The 23012-nt window shown below is 37.4% G+C and overlaps 1 protein-coding gene and 1 pseudogene across 17 annotated transcripts in view; one reads left to right on the forward strand and one right to left on the reverse strand.

Moving 5' to 3' along the window:
- LOC309632390 (dolichyl-diphosphooligosaccharide--protein glycosyltransferase subunit TMEM258 pseudogene) overlaps positions 1 to 9533 on the forward strand; it is a 28873-nt pseudogene extending 19340 nt beyond the window's left edge. The window contains exon 1 of the transcript in view: positions 1 to 9533. This exon is cut by the window's left edge and continues 19340 nt beyond it. The product of the transcript in view is annotated as a dolichyl-diphosphooligosaccharide--protein glycosyltransferase subunit TMEM258 pseudogene (transcript).
- The window catches only part of SUGCT (succinyl-CoA:glutarate-CoA transferase), a 792254-nt gene that overhangs the window by 625368 nt on the left and 143874 nt on the right, over positions 1 to 23012 (reverse strand). The window lies entirely within an intron of this gene.

Here is a 23012-nt window from a genome sequence, read left to right on the forward strand (position 1 = left end):
TATTACAAAGTCAAAACAGACTATCTCATCACGGCAGAATTTCTTCACGGAAGTAAAAAATAATAATAATAATAACAATGAGACTGCAACCAAAGTGTTTGTAAGTGGTTCACTTGTTAGCCAAGCAAGGAAGGACATTTACCAATGGTAATTTAATTAAGTCATGTTTGATTGCAGCAGCTGAAGCAATGGGTCCAGAGAAAATAAACTTGTTTAGTCTTGATAAGAACAGACTCTTGGTTCAAAGAGTTGAAGACACTGGGAGCAATATCAATATAGTCAATTTAAAATGAGACAAATTATTTTGAGAGGTTTCCCTTGGCTTTGGTGAGATGACAGATGTCATGGATACTGCTCAGTTGTTCTTTATACCAGGAGTCAATGCCAATTTTGAAGTGACTGAAGAATTAGCCTATATGAAAGGCTGCACAAAACAACTACAAACAAGAATGTTCACACGAATTGAAAAAAACAATAATTCAATACAACTTAAGTGGAATCTGCTAAGATGTGTTACAACTTAGGGTGGTAAAAATTATGTGTGGAGCAAAAAAAGACTTGGCTGGACAAATTTACAGAGCTTGTAAAAATGTATGGTTAAAGCCTATGGTTATTCATTGTATTATTCATCAGGAATTCACTGAGGTTATTCACTGAGGAAAATATTTGAATCGCTCATGTGACATTAAACCAATAGTGTTAATAGTAATAATCTTCATCTGCTCTGTGAGCTTAACCATTGTTAGATCCTATGAAGTTTTCTCAGAAATAGAAGCTGAATAGCCTGACTCATTCTACCACACAGCAATTCTATGGCTTAACAGTATAAAGTTTTACTGTGATTTTTTTAAGCTCAGGGTCAGGAATGAGTTTTTTCTGAATTAAAAAAAAAAAAAAAACCCAACCCCCAACCACTACCATTGACCTCTGAATAGCTTTGGAAATTAGCTTTTCCTGTGGACTTGATAATCTTTTTCAATGAATTCTACCTAAAATTACAAGGCAAAATAGCACACACATGCCACATATTTATAACAGTAAAGTCATTTCAACGACAATTAATGTTAAGTCATTTCAATGAAAACTAATGTTGTTTGAATCAAAAGTAAGGTTGGGCTACTTTACATATTTCCCATGATGGCAAAGGTTAAAACAAATAGTGAGATTTCATTCCCACACAAATTTACAGCAGATATATTTTGTGAGCTCAAACTACAGCAATGTTTTTCAGACTTCGACGCAAGTGCAAAGGAAATTTCCATATTTCAAAATCCTTTTAACTGTGCAATTAAGGAGCTTCCACCTAACTTTCCATTCTAAGTGATTAATCTGCAATATAATGACATGTAAAAGGAAAATATCAGGAGAAAAAAATCTAATAAATTCTATAAATGCCTTCCAGGCAATGAATATGCTCAATTAAAATCAGAAGCTTGTGGACTGATAGCACTATTCGGCAACACCTTACTGTGTGAAAGACATTTTCAGAGATGAAATATGTAAATTCTTATTACAGGTCAGCATTAAGCGATAAACATTTGCAATCAATTCTGATGACAGGGAACAATAACTTTGCACCCCAATTAAGTGAAATGTTATCCCCCCCAAAAATAATTCCACTCTTCTCATTCGCAAATCTGTATTACAAAAAAAACTGTTCTCAATTAGTATTATTTTAATTTAATCAATCAAAATCTTGCGGAAATTTGTTTTTTCTCGTATCGTATAAGTACTTACATAGCATCTTCAACTTCACCTCTTGACCTCCAAAGCCTAAATTTGCCTTTTACCAAAAAAGTTGGCCAACCCTCGCTCGGGAGAGTTAGTGGTAAAGCACCCCACAATCTCCAAGGAGCAGTAACTGTTTATATTTTCCAAAAGTAGAATAGGTTACAAAAGTATAAAAATAAAAAATGGTCACAGATTATAACTGATATAAATTAAAAACTCTAAGTATAACCTTGACTAAAAGAGGAACAAGAGACAATATACCTCCTAAGACTCTTACCAAAAGATTCCAACACAGATTGTGACTTTAGGAATGATGAAGAAAGAACCTACTAAGGTTCAATGGGGCTCACAGCCTCCACAAAGACTCCAGGGTCCCACTCATGGTTGAAAATCCAGGGATTCCAAGTAACAAAGAGAAGGTAAGCAGAATCCAGTGGCCTGGAAATTAGGGTCCTCCCCATTTATGTGGGCACCATGCTCATCTCCTGGATTTATATGCAACTCAAAGGGGAAGGCAGGCACCAAAATAATGACTGAAACACAATTTACCAAGATGGGGTAAAGGTTCAGAGCCAAATCTGAGTTAATGTAAAAAAAAAATTACATTTGTGGACAAGAGTCATAACTGCTTTGTGGCATGGCCAACTTCCTAACCACATGAGGACTGAATGGAATAAATTATGTATTTAACAAAGTGCCTGTCCCCAAAAGTCTTAGCTATTTATTAATATTTATCCAGCCTGCTTCTGGATAAACCTCCTGCTTCTACTCTCCTTTCCCATTGCTGCCTCCTGTGCTCCTTGTCACTCCCCAGAGTTGCCAATCATCTTTTACATTTCTGTGCGTCAGTACATAATGTTCCTTCTCCCTGAAATTACCATTTCTCCCTTATCTCCTGGTTACTTTACTTTACCCTTCAACCTTCATCCTTTCTCAGCCTGCTGTGCCCTGCTCGGTGCTCTGGACACTGACCCAATGGGCTGCAGTCCCAGTTCCCTTGCCGGCTGACTTTTCATTAGGTTTAGCCAATGGGAGGCACCAATGGGAAGAGAAAGAGTTCACGGAATTTCTTTGCAGCTCCCTCACAGCTTAGGCACTGTGCCTCTGGAAGTAGCCAGGTGTCTCCACAACTACAGTGTCAACCAGGCAGTGCCTCTTCTGCAGTTTCAGCTCTCACTGGGCTCCAAAAACTCTACTTCCTTCTTGTTCCTTTGGCCCTATGGAGAGATAATAGTCTCCCACTTTTCCTACCTCTTTATCTATTCTTTGCCCTCTGCCTACACTGTTGTATGTAGTATCTCCATTTGAGCTATCATGGCTGAATTTGTTTTCTGCTGACACTCTGATTGATAAATCTGCCTAGAGCATTCTTATTCAGCCTTCTGCATTCAGTTTGAATAGATGCACCTCTATGTAACCCTATTTGACAACACTTTCCCCAGGATGAGCTGGGTACTCCCTTGTTGGTTTTCTTCTCACACTTCCTTCATCACATTGTGATTGATTTTACATATCCCCAATAGACAGTCAGCTCCTTAAGAAACAGAATCATATCTTGTTTACGGATAAATCTCTGGCATCTTACATGTAGTATGGAGAAAGGGAGAGAGGAAAAAACTGTAAATATCCTTATTTATTCTTTGACAGGGATCAAGGCAGTAGAGAGTTGGAAAATATCCTAAAATAAGAAATATATCTATCAATAGGGCTACCCAGCCTGGTCTTATTTATTTTCCTCAATGTAGCTCTTTTTCTTTTTTTTTTTCTTTTTTCTTTTTTGAAGATCTAATCGGCTCTATTAGGCAATTCATGAACTGGGCAGCATCTTATTTAGCAACTAGAAGCGTGCTCCCAGTGGTTGTACAAAGTGGAAGGTTTTTTTTTTTAAATTGAGGTATAGCTGATTTACAATAAGTTTCAGGTGTGCAACACGGTGATTCACAATTTTTAAAGATTATACTCTATTTATAGTTATTATAAAATATTGGCTATATTCCCTGTGCTGTACAATATATCCTTGTAGCTTATTCATTTTATACATAGTACTTTGTACCTTAATTCCCTACCCCTATGCTCCCCTTCCCCCTTTCCTCTCCCCACTGGTAACCACTACTTTGTTTTATATATCTGTGAGTCGGTTTATTTTATGTTATATTCACTAGTTTATTTCATTTATTAGATTCCACATATAAGTGATAACATATGGTATTTTTCTTTCTCTGCCTGACTTATTTCACCAAGCATAATGCCCTCCAAGTCCATCCATGTTGTTGCAAATGGTAAAATTTCACTCTTTTTTATGGCTGAGTAGTATTCCATTGTGTATATACACCACATCTTCTTTATCCATTCATCTACTGATGGATACTTACGTTGCTTCCATATCTTAGCAACTGTAAATACTGCTGCTCTGAACACTGGGATGTTCATGTTAGTGCTTTTGTTTTCTTCAGATATATACCCAGGAGTGGAATTGCTGGATCATACAGTAGTTCTATTTTTAGTTTTTTGAGGACCCTCAATACTGTTTTCCACAGTGGCTGCACCAATTTATCTTCCTACCAACAGTGTACAAGGGTTCCTTTTCCTCCACATTCTTGCCAACATTTGCTATTTGTGGTCTTTTTGGTGTCTGTCATTCTGCCAGGTGTGAGGTGGTATCTCCTGGTGGTTCTGATTTGTATTTCTCTGATTATTAGTGATGTTGAGCATCTTTTCATGTGCCTGTTGGCCATCTGCATGTTTTCTTTGAGAAAATGTCTATTCAGGTCTTCTGCCCATTTTTTAATTGGGCTGTTCATTTTTTGGATATTGAGTTGTATGAGCTGTTTATATATTTTGGAGATTGATCCCTTGTCAGTTGCTTCATTTGCAAATCTTTTCTCCCATTCAGCAGGCCATCTTTTTGTTTTGCCAAAGGTTTCCTTTGCTGTGCAAAAACTTTTAAGTTTAATTAGGTCTTATTTGCTTATTTTTGCTTTTCTTTCCTTTGCCTTAGGAAACAGATCCAAAAAAATATTGGTACAATTTACCTCAGAGTATTCTGCCTATGTTTTCTTCTAGAAGTTTTACAGCTTCCAGTCTTACATTTAGGTCTTTAATCTATTTTATTTTTGTATATGCTGTAAGAAAAGGTCCTAATTTCATTCCTCCATGTGTAGCTTCCAGTTTTTCCAGCATGACTTATTGAAGAGACTGTCTTTTCTCCATTGTATACTCTGGCTTCCTTTGTTTGATTAATTGACCATAACTGTGTGGGTTTATTTCTGGGCTCTCTATTCTGTTCCATTGATATATGTGTTTGGTTTTGTGCCAGTATCATACTGTTTTGGTTACTGTAGCTTTGTAATATAATCTGAAGTCAGGAAGAATGATATCTCCAGCTCTGTTTTCTTTCTCAAGATTATTTTGACTATTTGGGGTCTTTTTTGTTTCCATACAAATTTTTAAATTATTTGTTCTAGTTCTTTGAAAAATGCTATTGATATTTTGATAGGGATTTCACTGAATCTGTAGATTGCCTTGGGTAGTATTGTTATTTTCACAATTATAATTCTTCCAATCCATGAATATGGTATATCTTTCCATCTGTGTGGCACTTTTTTCTAAAAATTCTTTCTCAGGATCTCAAAACAAATATAAAAATGAAAGCAGAAAATAGTGATAGACACCAAAAGAGCTTCAACAGGAGCCTGAGACAAACCTAGTATCTCCAATTTTGTCAGAAGTTAGTGACTGAAGTGGAGAAAAAGAAAGAGACGGGGAAAAAAGGATTCAGATACATTCATGTTTGATATTGATGAAGCTGATGATAGTTGTCATATTTCCTGTACTTAAGATGTTGTAATATTAAGATGAATTAATAGAAAATCTCAAATTTTATATCATATGTGATAAAAACAAAAAATCCAAGTCTATCAAAAAAAAAAAAAAAAACTAACAAAATGTATCTTGAAATGACTAAGATATAAAAGCAGAAAAACTGATACCAGTTTTGCTTAAAAACTGAGTTTATCTTTAGTACAAGAGAAATTATCTTTACTATAAGAGTTAATTACTACAAGAATAAATATCTGAACCCAATTTCCAAAAACTGATTTGGGTTTTTTGTTGTTGTTGTTTGAATTTGTGTTTGTTTTGTTTTGTTTTGTTTTTACCCATTCATTAGGTATCCTTCAAGCTCAGTGTGTACACAAATTACCTAAGGATCTTATTACAATGAAGACTGATTCATTAAGTGTGAGATGGGATCTGAGATCCTGCACTTCCATCAAGCTCCCAGGTGAGACCTATGTTGCCGGTCTATTAGCACACTTAGAGTATTCAGACGAATCCTTATGAAAAAACGATCTGTTCCTGCTCTTATGGTTTCATTTTAGAAATGTTTCCCAAGGCTTGGCTGCATCAGAATCACCTGGCAGCTTGGGAAACCACAGATTCTTGTATCTTGACTGTGGTGGTAGCACACATGTGGTAACATTGCGTAGAACTAAAGACATACACATAAGTGCATGTAAAAATAGTGAAATTGGATCTCTGCATTATTTCTTCCAAATGCATGTGAATCTACAATTATCTCATAACAACAACAACAAAAAACCAGTAAATCCCCAACAAAACACAGATTGCTAGGCTCTATCCCCAGAGTTTCTGATTCAATAGATCTGGGATGGTGCCTGATAATTCACATTTCTAACAAGTTGCCAGGTGATGCAGCAAGTCTAGAGACCACACTTTGAAAACCACTGATGTCAAATAATGGTTTTCTTCTCTGGCTGCACATTAGAATCACCTGGGGAACTTTTTGAAACCTCTCAATGCCCAGTCCCATCATAGAACAAGGAAATAATAATTTCTGGGCATGAAACTTGAGTATTAACATGTTTTAAAAGGCTTCTTGGATGATTTCAATGTGAAGCTAAGATTGAGAACCACTAATATAAAAATTTAAATCTCCATTTCCTCAATCATAATCCCTGTCATTTCTGAAAGAGGTGCAAGTGTAGCAAATTTTCCACAGGTTTAAAAAATAAAGACAGAAAATAAAACATGAGTTGACAAAGCTGCCATTAAATAGAACTATGTTTTTATCCCAAACTCTAAATGTGATGTCAGCTAGTCATTAAAGACTGCTTACAAATGTTTTGTTAACAAAATTAAGAGATTTTCTAAAAACAGCATGTGGAACTCTGATCACAGTTATTACCTAACTCAAAAGGGTGCTATGTGAATTAACAAGATAATGCTTATAAAAGCTTGGAGAATCTCGGAAGGATAGTGAAAAAAATACAATCACACTATTATTAGTACATTAGGCTGAATCCCAAAATAAATCTAATAATCCATTCAAGGAAACAGTAACACAATTTGTTTACTTTTTAAAAGAGGGTAAAGAAACATATATATTTTCATGTGGAATCATAAAAATTTGACCAAAAGATATAAATTATTGTCATATTTCAGGATGGAAAATACTTTTTAAGCATAAAAACAATAAAAGAGGTCAAAAAAGAAAAATTATCAAATTTAATATCTATACATAACATTTTGTACATTACAAACCTAAATAAAATTTTAAAACAGACTGGGAAAGAGTAGTTACAACAACTGTGAGATGGACATGATATTGTCAACCTGCAAAAAGCTCATAAGAAGACTCACACCACAACAAAGAACACAGGTAATTCATTACTTATTTAATAAATGAGAAAAACATTCATAATCACTAATAATGTAACAAATGAAAATAAAACAATAATGAGTATGATTCACCTACCAGATAGGCAAAGATTTTTTTAAACGTTGTGTAACTTATAAGTAAGAAGTTGACATGAAAAGTATTATCTGTTACTCTTCCTAGATCCCCATTTAAATGTATTTATTTATTTATTTAGTCATTAATTTTTATATATTAGAAATTATTTTAAAAAGAAGAATAAGGACAGTACTGGAATAAAGGACACTGGAAGAGAAATGTTAAGGATTTTCTGCCAAGTATATTCTAAATGAACCAAAGTAAATGAAATCACTGGAGATCACTGAAAACTCACAACTTGAAAACAACATTGATAAAAATATAAGAAGATCTTGTTAAGGAATGAGATGATGATACAACAGGTGGGGAGCAAGGGGCACAGCCTTCATTTGCAACTAAGAATAAGCAGTATTTGAAAGCAGGGCTTGGGGAGGAAGCCCCAGAATTTGTGCACTGACACCATCAAACAAAAAGAAGAAAAGGAAAAAGAATGAAATTGAAGAGACATAATAAATAAGGAGGACAGATAGAGACCCAAAATAAAGATAGTTTGGTATTTCTAAAAATAGATAAAAAGATAATGGAAGTTCACCTTCCTAATTAAAAATATTTGTAAATTTAAAAGACTCAAAACATTGATAAATGAAGACCAGCCTAAAAATATTCTGCTACAAATTTTAAGAAAAAGAAATCGCCATTTTGATAAAGATGAGATTCTTTAAAAAAAAAGAACCTGAGTTAAATTGAAGTAAGAAAAAGAGGATCAATCATCAAACACACAAAATTAGAGAGACCTGGTGACAAATAGAGGTGATTCATAAAACAAGAGAAAACATATTTAGAGCAATGATCATTGATTAAGCCAAATACCTGAATAGACAACTATTAGAAACTAAAACTTACCCCCAAGAAAAGGCACTGCAACCAGATAGTTTTTTGAAAAGATTTCTTTTATCAACATTCAAAGAAAATATACTTCTTCTGTTACATAAAGAAGTACAACATCAACACTTCTAAGAGACTAGCTCTTAATGTACTCACTACAAAAAAAGAATAATAATTATGTGACATCATAGAGGTGTTAGCTAACACTAACTATGGTGGTGATCTCATTGCAATATGTAATTTTACCTATTTTGAAAGAAGTCACCAACAAAAATATCTAAGTAAAAGATAAAAAGGAAAAACAAGGGGTAGATGTTGGCCACAGAATGTTAGAATGATCTAGCAGATTGTTTCCACCAAACTTTTAATACGCAGATAATTCTAATCTTCTAGAGAACAGAAAAGTAATGGATAGTCCCTATCTCATTTTATGAGACTTACATAGTAACATAAAAACCAAAACCAAACAAGAACAATATAAGAGAAGAAAATTCTGAGCCAGCTTACTTATGAAAATTGATGTAAAAATCCTATATGAAACTCTAGAAAAATAAATTGATAAGTGTAGAAAAACAATACGTTATTACTGATGGGTTCTCCTGGGAATGCAGAGATGATGTGATATTAGAAAATCTATTTATATAATTCAGTTTCCAGCAATATCAGGCAAAGTTGAAGATACACACACCTATGACCCAGAAATTCTACTCTCAGTTATAGATTCCAGAGAATTTCAGACATATGAACAACAACAAAAATGTACAGGAATGCTCATAGCAATGTTATAAAAGTAAAAAAGTGGGAAACAATACATGCATCTTTCAACAGGTGAATGGTTAACAAATCATGTCATACTGAAGGAATGGAATAATGCAAGGCATGAAAAATGCATGTATTAGAACTACATGTATTAATACAGATAAAACTCTTAAAAATTAGGTTGAAAGAAAAGAAGGCAATTTTCAGAATGCTGTGTCAGTACCTTATTTATGTAAGTTTTAAAAATATGTGAAACAGTACTAGGTAGTCTATAAAGATGTATACCTATGTAATACAAGGATAAAAGTATTCATGATATTGATAACACCAGATTTAGGATGGTGTTCATCCCTCTATGGCAGAGGAAAGGGAATGAGAGGTCACCTGGATGCATTCTTCCATCCATGCTTTGTACACACCCAGTCGTGGAATGCTCAAGCCCTCTCCTCCCCATTCTCCCTTCTTCACCTAGCAAACTCTACTCAGTCTTCAAGATTAAGATCAAATTTTATTTCCTATTGGAAGCCTTTTCTGACTCCCTGGGTTACTTGCTCTTCTGGGCTCCCACAGTTCTCTGTACAAGTCACAATTAAAGCAGTAATCACATAAATTATTTGTATAGCAAAATCCTGTCTTCCCTGCTATGGCTCCTTAAATGAATTCTGGAGGATACCACTAAAAGAAATTCAATTAAATTCAGCGAATACCTAGTTAGAGCCAAGTACTATGAGCCTAATCCTTGGCTGAGTGCTATGTTGCTAAACACATTATATGGTTCCTGCCTTCAAAAAGATTACATTTACAAAAGAGGGGGGGGAAAGGACAAAACAATATATGTAAAACTCTTAGAAAACTACGCAATCAATCAAACACTAGTGTGTATTAGGTAAAGAGGAAAGAAAAATTTTTGAGGGTCATGAAGGAAGTGGAATTCAAGCTGGAACTCTGAGAAAGGAAAAGGCACATGGAGAAATATAGAGTGATGCTGATTGGGTCTTTGGAGACACTTTACAACCAGGGTCAGCTAACGTTTTTGGTAAAGGGCTCATTGTAAGTATTTTCAGCTTTGCAGGGCATACAGTCTCTGCCAAGACTCTTCTGTTATAGCACAATAGCAGACGTAGATAATACATAATCAAAGGAGTGTGACTACGATTTCATAAAACTTTATTTATGAACACTAAAATTTAAGCTTCACATAATTTTCATGAGTTACAAAATTTTTTTCTTCATTTGATTTTTCTTAACTATTTCAAAATGTAAAAACTATTCTTGGGTTTCCCTGGTGGCCCAGTGGTTAAGAATCTGCCTGCCAATGCAGGGGACACGGGTTCGAGCCCTGGTCCAGGAAGATCCCACATGCCGTGGAGCAACTAAGCCCTGCGCCACAACTACTGAGCCTGCGCTCTAGAGCCCGCGAGCCACAACTACTGAAGCCCATGCGCCTAGAGCCCATGCTCCGCAACAAGAAAAGCCACCGCAGTGAGAAGCCCGCACACCGCAACGAAGAGTAGCCCCTGCTTGCCACAACTAGAGAAAGCCCGCGTGCAGCAATGAAGACCCAATGCAGCCAAAAATAAATGAATAAAATCAATAAATTAATTTTTTTTAAAAAACTATTCTTAGCTCACGTGCCACATAAAATCAGGCACAGGATGGATTTGGCCCACGGGCCATGGTTTGCCAACCCCTGCTCTAAAGGAGTAGCAGCTGCAATACAGAAAATAAAATAAATCAGCCTGAGGGTGGGATCAGTATTAACAGCTAACTGGTAATGGATGCTAAACAAGGGAAGGTGAAGATGGGCCTGCACAGTAAGGGCCTCACAAATATCAAGGTAAAATAAACACACTAATAAATAATGCAAACAGAAATATCGATGAGGCAAAGTTCTATGAAGTCATGTGGGCAGAAATACATCCCACCTTATATTCCTCATCCGCATCCATAAAATAAGAGGTTTTGAATGAGTGATCTCTCAAGTCCCCTTTCTTCTCTGTTACTCTGTTGCCTATAAATCACAAGAAAGGTAGCTTTCAACTAAGTATAAAGCCCTGAGTGACAATCAGAGCTGTTCAAAAATTACATTGTCTCCCCTGTAAGAAGCAAGTTCCTTGTAGGTGAGTTGGAGAGAAGATAGATCAGCACCTTCCTATACCAAGTTAGAGCCTGAATGATTTGGTCCAACCAGGAGAGTCTACTTCCATCATGTCCCCCCTGATACTACATTCAGGGCTTGCCACGGACCACCGTACTAGGCAATTTCACATATGTTCAATTGGGTCCTCATAAAAATCCTGTAAAGATTGAGTCAGGATTTGAAACTAGGTCTTTCTCATACCCCTTTGTGAGATAGGACAATCAAAACCAAAAGAATGCAGAGGCACAACGGTTCTGCTTCAAGTGCACCTTTGGTTTCACAACCTTCCAACATTCACTGGCCTATTCAGAAGGATGCAATTACTGATACAAGGACTCCAAATTCCTTTCCTGGTCCCTAAAGGAAAGCAGGTTTCTAAATAATTCAGAGCCCACAGTTTTACAAGTTTAGTTTGGTTTCTTTTTCCCTAAATTGGTAGCACTTCTTATGTTACTGAGCCTCCCTGCCACTTTCTCGTCCACTTACATGATCTTTCAAAAGCTTATTCCTGTTGAGTTATAATTTCACTAGCCAAAGGAGCTTAGTCCTGCACCCTCAGGTATTTCATTGTGTACATACTCTTCCAGATGATCTATAAATATGTATAATAACGAAGTCCAGCCGAAATCCCTGGAGGCGCCTCACTGTTTACATGTCTCCATCAACAGCAGGCTCATACACCCTACTTTTTGTTTCCTCTGTTGATACCCATGTGTGACAAAATCTTCCTCCTAATACCATGGTAACACAATTTGGAATAGCTTTGTTGTGAAACTTTGTAACTGACTCCTTGAAAGTCTAAACAAATTACATTTGTTGTTTTTTTCCTGGTGCTTATTTACCTCTTCAAACAATCCAGCATGTCATAGAAAACAGACTACTTTCCTCCATTCATTATACCAAGTAGTCAATGATCCTACCACTTTTGAAGTCCACCAGTATGAATGAGATTCACCGATAGATTGTAGGGTGTCCTCATTAGAAAGGAAGCAAGAGTGGAATTCACTCATACTGAAGAGTGAGTACAAGACTTATTTTGCATTTTGGTCAATTTATTCCCTTGAGTTTCTTTAGCCCTTTATAATGGATGCCGTAAAGTTTCAGCAATTTACTTATATCCAGCATGTCGATCAGGTAGAACATCCTGTTCCCTGACCACTATTTGATCTAATACTATATCTCTCACCTCTTTGCTTCAAAAGACACGATGACAGAGGAAATTTTTATGTTTCAACAAAGACCAAAGCAAAGAGTTCATTGAGCCCCTAGATCTCCTTTCTTCCCCATGAGCACATCTTTTGCACCCTGATCATCAAGCAGTCCCATGGAGTTTCCAAGTGACCTTCTGCCTTTCATGTATAAAAAAGCTTTTATTTCTGGATTGCAGTCTTTTTTGTGCTGTTTCTTGAATTCCTTTACAGTCTGACTGGCTTCTTATTTACACCTGACCTGTCACACTTTGAGGCATTCCCTGTTCTCACTTGAATAATCTTTTGCCTACTTTTTCCCCTTATATTTGCTTCTTTTACTTTATGAGATGGATGCAAAAGTTTTTATAGGAGCTCCTAATCTTCGGTATGTGACATATTTTCCTGTCCTACCACTAATGTGTTTAAAGCATTTCCAGGTTTCCTACAAGTTACAGACTTCTGAAAATATTACTTTCAATTTTAACTTAAAGCACACATTGATTTGATCATAGTTCCATTTTCTAAAACCGAGTAATAATGTAACGGAATTTTTTTTTCTTTCACTCCCCTTCAGAAGGTTGAATGTAATTGAGTTGTGAGCATTATTACAATAGTCACAGATCATTTCTTACACCAATCCCTGTCTAATCTTAGGCCCAAGTCCATTATAATTCCTTTCCCTCCTTAATTCTAAAACTTCTTCCCCTATGAAGCAGACATTTGTGTGAGATCTTTCAGTCTCAGGGTATGATTTCCCTCGTAACTACTATTTGGTCTAATTTTCTGGTGTTATCAATAGAATTTCAATATCCTGACCCTAATTCAGTTGGTCTTTGGCAGGAATCCAGGGATGGGTCCCAAGAGGTCTGAGAAGCTCCTGAAATCATGTGCAAAATCATGCATGTATATGGGTATGTGTACTTTTCTGAGCAAGGATTCCATATTTCTCATCAGCTTCTCAAAGTAACTCTGAGCAAAAAGAAAGAAAGAAAAAATGTTTAAAAGCCATTGGTCCTTAATATCTCTAAATATATTCTTATTACTGAGCATGAATTTCTCATTCTCAGTGAATTTCTTTGTCCAGCATTATTTTGTACATTTTCATTTACTGTTTTTATTATACTTATTCTGTTTTCATCATTTCTATATATAAAATGTCATAATCCCATCAGCTCATCCATCCCGAAGATTCCTATAGATTTCCTAACTCTGCAGTACCAGTTTTCACTAGTTTCTACATTTTCTCCTTCTACCAAGCCTGTGAAAACCAAATGGAATTGTGATCCTTACCTGCCACCAATCATTCTATCCACTCTGCTTTATACTAGAGTTTACATGCCTTTAAACACTTGGGGCTTTGCTTTTCTACAAAACTGTCAATTTCCTGTTTACATGGATGGAGAGTTTTGCCATCCCCACCTTCACCCAGTACACCACAGAATCCCCTTCTCCTCTCCCTCCTCCTTCCACCCACCACCATCACCCTAGCGAGTCTCTGTCAGATTGGGTCTCATGCTTCCTCTGCACTTATCAACTTTTCTCCCAATTTTTAGGTTAAACTGTAAACTGCCACTTAACAGATTCACTATACACAGAGCTCATTTTCTGGCCCCCCATATTAACACAACACCTCAATGCACCATTATATGTGCTGAATAAACCTCAGATTCTTTTGCAATCTACACAGTAACACCATTATAAGTTTTGTTCCCTACCCCCCAGCTTCTTCGAACTGGGACTGACCTTACTGATTTGACTCCTTGCAATGGAAACAAGAATGATATGGTAGGAAGAAAGAATAATCCATACCCCTTTTAAGGTTTTTTTTGAGAAAGCATTTTAAACAATTATCAAAAATATATATTAAAGTTAACTTTGTTGAAACAAACAAAAAAAACCTAATGCAGACTCCAAAAGTCTAGCAGGAAAAATAAGAGTATATTTTTAAGATACAGAGTGCTCCTAATTCTTTAATATTTTATATCCTCTTCTGTTTGAGGCAGCACACTAATACTATTGCGGTTACATTGAAATCTTCATTGTTTTTCATCAACAGGATATTATCAAATCAAACCATAGGGCAGCTTATGTTGGAACTGCAAAAACTCCTACAAGGGTGTTTTCAGGATGAAAGATCTCTTTGGACTGCCTCACAGTAGCTTTCTGACGCTGTTGCTGAACCAGGTAATGTTCCAGTGACCCCCAACATATGAGTTACAGCTATTTGAAGTCCAGAGGTCCTCTCTGAACCAAAAAGGTCATTCCAAAGCAGTAAAGGTAATAACGAGCAGGCAATCCGGAATCTGCACTGCAAAAGTCCAATTGAGATTTCACAGTTTGCACCTTCGAGTTTGTTCCTCTTGAGAAATAATGTTTAAATTGGTGAATGGGACCATGGTTCAGCCTGTGATATGGCTGTACGGACAACACTAACAGGGCTCACTATTCTCAGTTCTGCTGAACTCGACCACCGTTTTAGGACACTGAGGGGAACTTTCACTGAGGATTCCAGGGTGGGTTGTAAGGAGAACTTCTCTCCTTGTTGCAGTGCGGGGGTCAACGTCCTCCCTACCACTCTGCATGGTACTCATCTGCTCCCCATCCACTCGTCTCACACACACACACACACACACACACACACACACACACACACACACAAATATTTGCCAGGCAGAGGGAAAGGACAGCTCCTTGACTTGGATCTGTCCTCTGGTGGAGAAAAAGTGTAGGAACAAGGGTTCCTGCCACAGGTGGTGAACTGGGTTTCAACAACCGAGAGACGGGCACCAACACTATAGGACTGGGGTCTGTGGGATGGGTACAATACGGGGATAACAGCTACCATCTGCTGAGCATACACCACGTGCCTAACTCTAGGCCACGTACTTTACATGCACTGTCTCACTAAATCATCACCACTGCCCAGGAGGCAGGTAGGATTGTCCCTATTTTACAGATGAAGACACTGAGGCTCGGTGAAATGAAGCAATTTGCCCAAGGTCTGTCTGACTCCAAAGCCCATGCTTTTAAACAATACAGCTAAAGTACGCTGCTAGATCTGGTAGCATCTGCAGTCTTAGCAGCAACAGTTAAAAAGGAAATCCAACAGTGATGGGGATGGTGGTGTAAAATCCTATCAACTTGCAGAAGTAGATATTTAGACCGTGGCTAGGAATGGGAAATGAGCATTTCAGGCTTGTTTTCCATAATTTAGATACTACTTTAAAAAATGAAATTGATTCTCCATAAAATGCTTGAAAATTAATTCTGCTCCTGGTCATTAGAAATCACCTCATAATAAATGATGTTGCAAAAAGGACTCTAAAGAGTCAAAGTAAATACTATGGCCACCTTAATTATTTGGAACAAAGGAAAGTTATATTTAAGCTAAAACCGTATTGTTTTCACATCAGTAAGAATATTTACTAGACTGAAATCAAATTAAGCATGTTTTACTCATTTAGTGATATTATAAATGCCCCTGCCACTCACCAAGAAGAGGAAATACACACAAAAAACAGTCACAAAACACACCCAAGTGCACATACACACACACACACACACACACACACACCTGCTACTTTACTACTTGTTTGCTACCCTTGTTAACTGAAACAGATGAAAAACCACATCAGACTCAGAGGGAGGAGAATTTTGCAAGAGACTGATTTATTTCAAGAACTAACTTTTCTCAAGCTGGGCATCCAGCAAAAAATTGGATAGTCTAAAGCATAGTCCTTAACCTTTTCACCTCTCATTCCTAATATTCAGACCTAACCAGTTGTTAACAGGACTTGTCCTAGGGGCCTCATATATCTCTGAAAGTACATCATCTCCCTCTGGACCTTACTTTATCTGTAAATGTCCCTTATATCCACCTTCATGGCTGAAACTAACGCCCTTCAAGATTACACTTGGGACATTTCTTTCTAAGCAGAAGTGGCCTTTTCTGTAAAACCACCCCTGAGACACCCCAAGAATTCAGAAAGGGCTGCCCTTCCTCCAACAATCACACAGAGGTTGATGCTAATTTCAGGATACAGCCTTGTTTCCTTTCTGCTCTCAGTCATTTCTACAGAGATCAAACCTGTACGTTTATTCTGCGTCACTGTGCTGAGCAGGCCAGGATGCTGTTCTCTCGGTGAGTCAGTCAGTCAGAGCGACTGCAGCATAGTCTGTGCTAAGGTTATATAATGACAGAACTAACCCAAGCAACAGGAGGCTTGAAGGACAGAAAAATGGAAGGTACGAGCGCTAATTCCACAAAATGAAAATCATTCCCAGGCGTCTCTCTCCAGGACTGTGAACCAGAAAGAAGGGTAGTTTCACCTTAAATAATCAACGTGTATATCAGTAGCTCTAAGCATGGGGAGGAAATCACCTAATAACGTGTTCATATTCACAGATTCTTCTAAGTCCTCACTGAAAAAAAAAAAAAGCCTTTCCATTACCAGGTTACAAGAGTGACATCTAGTGGACCCATAATGCAATGACCAAAGGGATTTCACACACATACTTGAGAGCAGGGCTTCTCAAAATCTAACGTGAAAACACATCACTTGGGGATCTTGTTAAAATGCAGATTCTGGTTCAGTAGAATAAACGAGACTCTCATTCCCAGCAAGCTTCCAGGTAATGCCGATGCCACTGCTCCATGGCGCGGCAAAGCCCTAGAGCATTTCACACCAACTTTTACCCTCAGGAAAGAAGAGAGGAAAGGGACACTTGAGAATCATTTCCAGGTTAAAATTAGGTCAAATGAATTATTAACATGATTTTTCAAAAAAAACACCACATTCCTATTTCACTAGCCCCACTCAGTATACACACTTAGCATCTCCTGTCTCAGCAGAGTCCTTGCACCAGTACCCCTTTCCCTAAATGCCAGAAACAAAACTAGGATGCAAAAGAGCATACATCACAGCCATATTTATATATGTGGACATGATGTGCTCAAGTCTCCAACATAGGTTCACTTCAGAACTTAACATCGTATAGTTTTTCTTCCACTGTATGATTTTATCTGCCCAATATTGAATTATATTATAACAGTAATTTGTACCATATCAGAACTCAGTTCTTTTCCCCCCAGGTAGCCTGCACCTGAACAGGGAGCCATCAGGGTATTGTATCAGTGCTAAGCACACCTACTCAGAATTTCAACAACACTTGCCCTGGACACCCCTAAGAACGGAACAGGATGTGTAACTACATCCAAGTCCAACTGTTTCCAGAATCCAGTCCCACGTGATTTACCTGAGCCAAAGAGCCTTGACCTCCACGCAGAGTCACCAGGCCAGACTCTCAGCTGGGAGGTGACGTGTGTGCTCCTCCACAGAGGAGCTCTGCCAGGCATCACACAAACCCCTGGCAAGGCCTCCAGCTCAGCTGGATTAGACCCTTTAATAAAGGTTCTAGGTCACAGCTCTAGGAACCACCAACATCAAGGAAAACGAGTCTCTCTTTTCCCAACCTCACCGCAAACATGTACAAAACCTACTGTCTAGTCGTGTAGAATCCTTCAGTACAAGTTGGTTGACCTAGGACAAATAATCATTTTTAACCAGTGGACTCTGTATTTCAAACAAACAAACACAAAGTGGAGCTGTTCTGGTTGAAATGGGGTTGGAACACGTGGAGATCTGCCTATTTGGCCTCTCCCGCCGCCCCATGCCCCTGAATGTCCACTTCTTCCCACCTCGACCTCCAAACTCACAGAGATACCATTTGAAAACCAGAAACTAGGAGTCTCACAATAGCTAAGACCATCCCAAGCTCCTAGACTGCTCAAAGACAGTATTGTTCGCATTCATTACATAGATGGAGCGAGAGATAGCTGTTTCACTATGACTTGACTTAATTATGATTCTAATACAATTTCAGCATAGGCAATCAAAGGATTTCTTCAGAAGATGTACAACCTGATTTCCTGAATGAAATTAGGTCCTAATTAAGGATCTCAGTAATGAGTAAACAACAGAATTGTTTATACCTCTTCAATTGCTCTTGGCAGTCCTAAAGGGGAAACTATGTAGAGGAAAATGTCACATAATTCTTCCTCAAAAGTGGGATGAAGATAGAAAACGAAACTAAACATGTCAGTTTAAGTAAGTAGCATCACATCATCTGCCTATATAGTATAGTTCCCCTGCCTGGGTTAGAATCCCAGCTACACACTTATATGCGACCTTGGGCAAGTTATTTAACCTCTCTGTGCCTCATCTGAAAGTGAGGATAATAGCTTTGCCTATTTCACAGGGTTGCTGTGAGGATGGAATTAATATATATAAAGTACTTAATAACTGACACATAGCAATCATTCAATAAATGTTATTGCTGATTATAATGGTTATTATTAATACAATATTATTAAGTCAATAATATTAATATTCTTACTTAGCTGAATATTCAAAATTCTTTGGGGTAATTTTAGCCAAATTTGATAGGTATAAACAACATACAATCCTATCAATTATCCATATATAACGAGAAGAATATCAAGAATCCCAGAGAAGCTGATAAGATCCTAAAGGAATTTCAGATTTATTCCTTGAGATACATTGTCTTTCCTTGTGCCTCTTTCTATTTTACCTCTTGGTGAAATGCATTAAAAAGACCATATTTGTCAACTGAAGGCAATACTGATTTTTTAAAAATCACAATGGTCTTTGCACAGTCATACATATGTTTATTCTTTGTGCAATATGCTCTCCTTAAACATCATGTTGCCTAATTTATTTTAAATTTAGGGATTTTACTTGAAATCAAAGAAAGCTGAAGCTTTTCTAGGGAGAAGCAGAGAGGGTGGCAGCTATCATGCCAGTAGCTAGCATGTCTGCTCTAATTTTATCCGCCTGTTGGACTGCCCCATTACCTATATTCTTAGGACTGAGACAAAATCCTAGCCAATTGGATTCAAAGTAACCAGGATCTTCAAGTAAATGATTTTGTTTTGTTTTAACAAGAATTCCAAATTCATAAGGATTAAGACAAATATAAGCTCTAAAGCAAATAATCAAAAGCTACCTGGACAAAACCTTTAGAACAAAAGGGGCGGGGGAAATTCAGACAATTCATGCCTTAAATTAAAAAAAAAAAACAAACAACCTTTGAATATTCTAACTTGTCAGTGCTAAGTAATCCAAAAGTTTGCAGAAACCTCTGAGACAGAATCTAATGTATTTGCTGTCACCTGCACTTTTGTTCCCAATAAAAAATCTTCGGGTATTTTTTTTACTGGTTAGAGATTATCAACGTTCATTGCAATCTTAAGGTTATAAGAACAGATGTTCAGAATATTCTGTAGTTCTCTCACTTTTAAAAACTGAAAGAGAAATCTCTACAATTTTTGGCTCTCAAAAGGGTAGGTATGTATCTTTTATAGAAACAGGTTCCCATCTTGTGGACTCCTCAGAGAATACTTCTGAAAATCATTTTTACCATGTTTCATTTAGTTAAGTATGAATTTATGCTAAATCTCAATTTACCAAACACATCAGTAAACTAGAAGCCGTATTCCCTTTGACAATTGAGTGGTGGTGCTATATATGATTCTCCTCAAACTGTGTTTCTTTCAGTAACGCTACCTTTGAGCAATGGCTCAATACTACAATTTCTAAAAAATATCTGAGAACAGTTTTTTTTTTTAATAGAAAAGTAGCACAGTACATTGCCCTCCTTTTCGTTTTTTGTTTTTTTTTTTTAAAGAAAGAAATTAAAGTGGAAATTCCATTAAGAAAGAAAATCAGCCATGTCTCTTTATTTATTCTGCCCCTAAACTGCCATGGACAGTTTTCATAGGGACTATTTCATAGTTTCCTAGAAACTATTTCACAAAGTTATAATTACTACTTCAACTACAGAAATAATAACAGGAGCCACCTTCCACCACATGCTGACTAGAGTCAGCTACTACACAAAACACTTAGCACGCACTATCTCATTTAACTCCATCAATGAACATGGAAACAACTATCATCATCACCTTTTTGCATAGGAAGCAGCTAACACTAGGGATATTAAAAGACTTGTCCAAGATTTCGCAGCCATGAAGTGGCAAAGCCAAGTTATGAGTCCAGGCCTGTCTGACGCCAAAGCTCAAACCCTCTCAGCTGTGCTTGCTATATCGCCTCTGAGTTCACTGAAATCAAGGGCCTAGTTTTTCCTCATTTGGAAGCCTTCCGGAACTAAAACAGTGCCAACTCCATAGGGGGCTCAAGAACTGTTGCTTATGTATCAGGAGTCATTTGAAAGCATGAATGAAAACACGGTAGAGGGAAACCTGCAGTTGCCGCATAGCTCAGAATTCAAGTATAGTTCCATAGCCAGGTCACTTATTAGGTTTGGGACCCTCTAAAATCATAATAAATAGGTCGTTTGTCAAAGAGATGATGGAAAAAGATCAGAAGTCATTTGAAAGCATGAATGAAAACACGGTAGAGGGAAACCTGCAGTTGCCGCATAGCTCAGAATTCAAGTATAGTTCCATAGCCAGGTCACTTATTAGGTTTGGGACCCTCTAAAATCATAATAAATAGGTCGTTTGTCAAAGAGATGATGGAAACAGATCAGAAGAATTCTATCTGCCAAAGAAACTAAAAGACAGGTAGCTACAATGTGTCAAGCATCAAAAGAACCACTAGTTCGGATATAGTAAGAAAGGAAACAAGTTTTGAAAACTTAAAACCATAGTTCCAATCCAGGCCCTTTGACTTTCTAGCTATAGCCATAGGAGAGTTGGTTCACCTCTCTAAATGTCCCTTTCATCCATATAGAATGAGAAAGAAAAATATACATATATGTAGATATATATCCCAGTTACATGATATGTGTTCAATGGAAGCCAGCATGTTTATTATTACTCTTATTATCAATGCATCAATTAAATAAGATATGCAATGTAATCATATGCTTGTTTAAACTGTACTTGCAAACTTCAGCAAATGAATGCTTTACTGCTCCTATGGTACAAAGAAAAAGTCACACAAGAAACAGATGTATATCATTCACATTTTGGCTTTTTAAAACATCCTTAACATGGGTTAAAAGAAAAAGATTCCCAAGGTTACCTAATCTGCTATGATTTAACAGCATTTTGATGTTTTTCTAAGGAATGATAGCAAAGTGCTGTATCTCTTCAAACTTGGAATTTACTGCCTGTCTCAGTCTCTGCTTATGCCAAATTAAATATACAGTATAAGGTCCCTACCAGAAATAACATAGCACAGTTTCCTGCTCTATTCCTTGGTTGAATGAGCCCAAACTGAAGAAAGGGAGACATGGTTTTATTTAATCATCTGAATAATAGTTTTCTTCACTCTCTTGAATTGGAAGCTCTTGGTGGGGGAGGGGAAAGTTTGAAAGAAATCACCATGTGAATTATCAGGCCATTTAAAGGAACAATTCTCTTTGAAGGCCCTACATTTGAAAGGCTCAAGAAAAAGCGTAAGAAGAGTATTCTTATTAATGAACTGCCCAGAAAGTCAGCTTCCCCTGCTGGTCCACTGCACTCAAGCTCCTGAGGCTTCAGAGTGCTGTAAAGTCTCTTTACTTGTGAGGTACAGATGGCACTGCAGAATAGAGGTTGCAGTGTTTCCTTCCAGCAGACATCACCCAAAACTTTCGAAGAGTTTTGCCATATAAATAAGAGCACGAAGAAATGGGATGGTAAATGGAATAAGACATGCCCCAGAGTTGGGGGGTTAGGGTATGGGGGGGGCGATGTCCAAGGCTGGGTTTTTTTAAAGTGAAGGACGTGATCAGATAATACAGGTGATGGAAGAGATCAAGTGCAGGAGCAATGCCTTTAAATCGGCAAAATGTGGAAAGGGACAGTTCATTCACTGTAATGGGAGGAAATGAAGTTTGAGAGTTATGGCAGAAAAAAAAAATGCAGCAGTTCTCTTCTGGCTGCATCAATTTTTAATGTCATATGAGACAAAGTCTTTGCCTAAGGATGAGGAGAGAAGAGGAAGACTTGAAGAGAGAGAAGATGTGAAATAATCATATCAGAGAGAGAAGATAAATATGTAGATAAATGTGGCAAGATTGCTGAGTACGGCTGGGGGGAGACAGCCATGAACATAACATGGTGGTTATGTTTTTCCCCAGCAATATTCACTGCTTCCGTCAGGCACGGAATAGATGGACTATTAAATCCAATCGGCACTGGGATTTGCCAGTGGAATATAAACGAGACGGTGCAGTCATCGATAATAAGAAAGTCTAGGTCTACAATTATCATTGCGATGGGCATCAACATAACCTGGAATCAGAATCGGCATCTTAACGGGGTTTCCAAATGATTCATGTGCACGTTTAAGAGAAATAAGTGTGGGGAAGCCAAGTGAAATAGGAGAAGGTCATTAAGAGCGATAGGAGGCTATGAGCAGCCGGGCTGTTGCTTTGGTCCTCGATGTGTATCATGCTAGTCATATATCTCAAGAGGGGTGGCCACACTGATAACTGCACATTTACATAATAAACAAAATGTATTCTTTTTGAAGACCAGCTGCTTTCTCTGCACTCTCCTCTCCTGTCCCTAAAACACTCC

Source organism: Balaenoptera borealis, assembly GCF_965194805.1.
Source record: "Balaenoptera borealis genome assembly, chromosome: 7".
In the NCBI taxonomy this organism is placed as follows: domain Eukaryota; kingdom Metazoa; phylum Chordata; class Mammalia; order Artiodactyla; family Balaenopteridae; genus Balaenoptera; species Balaenoptera borealis.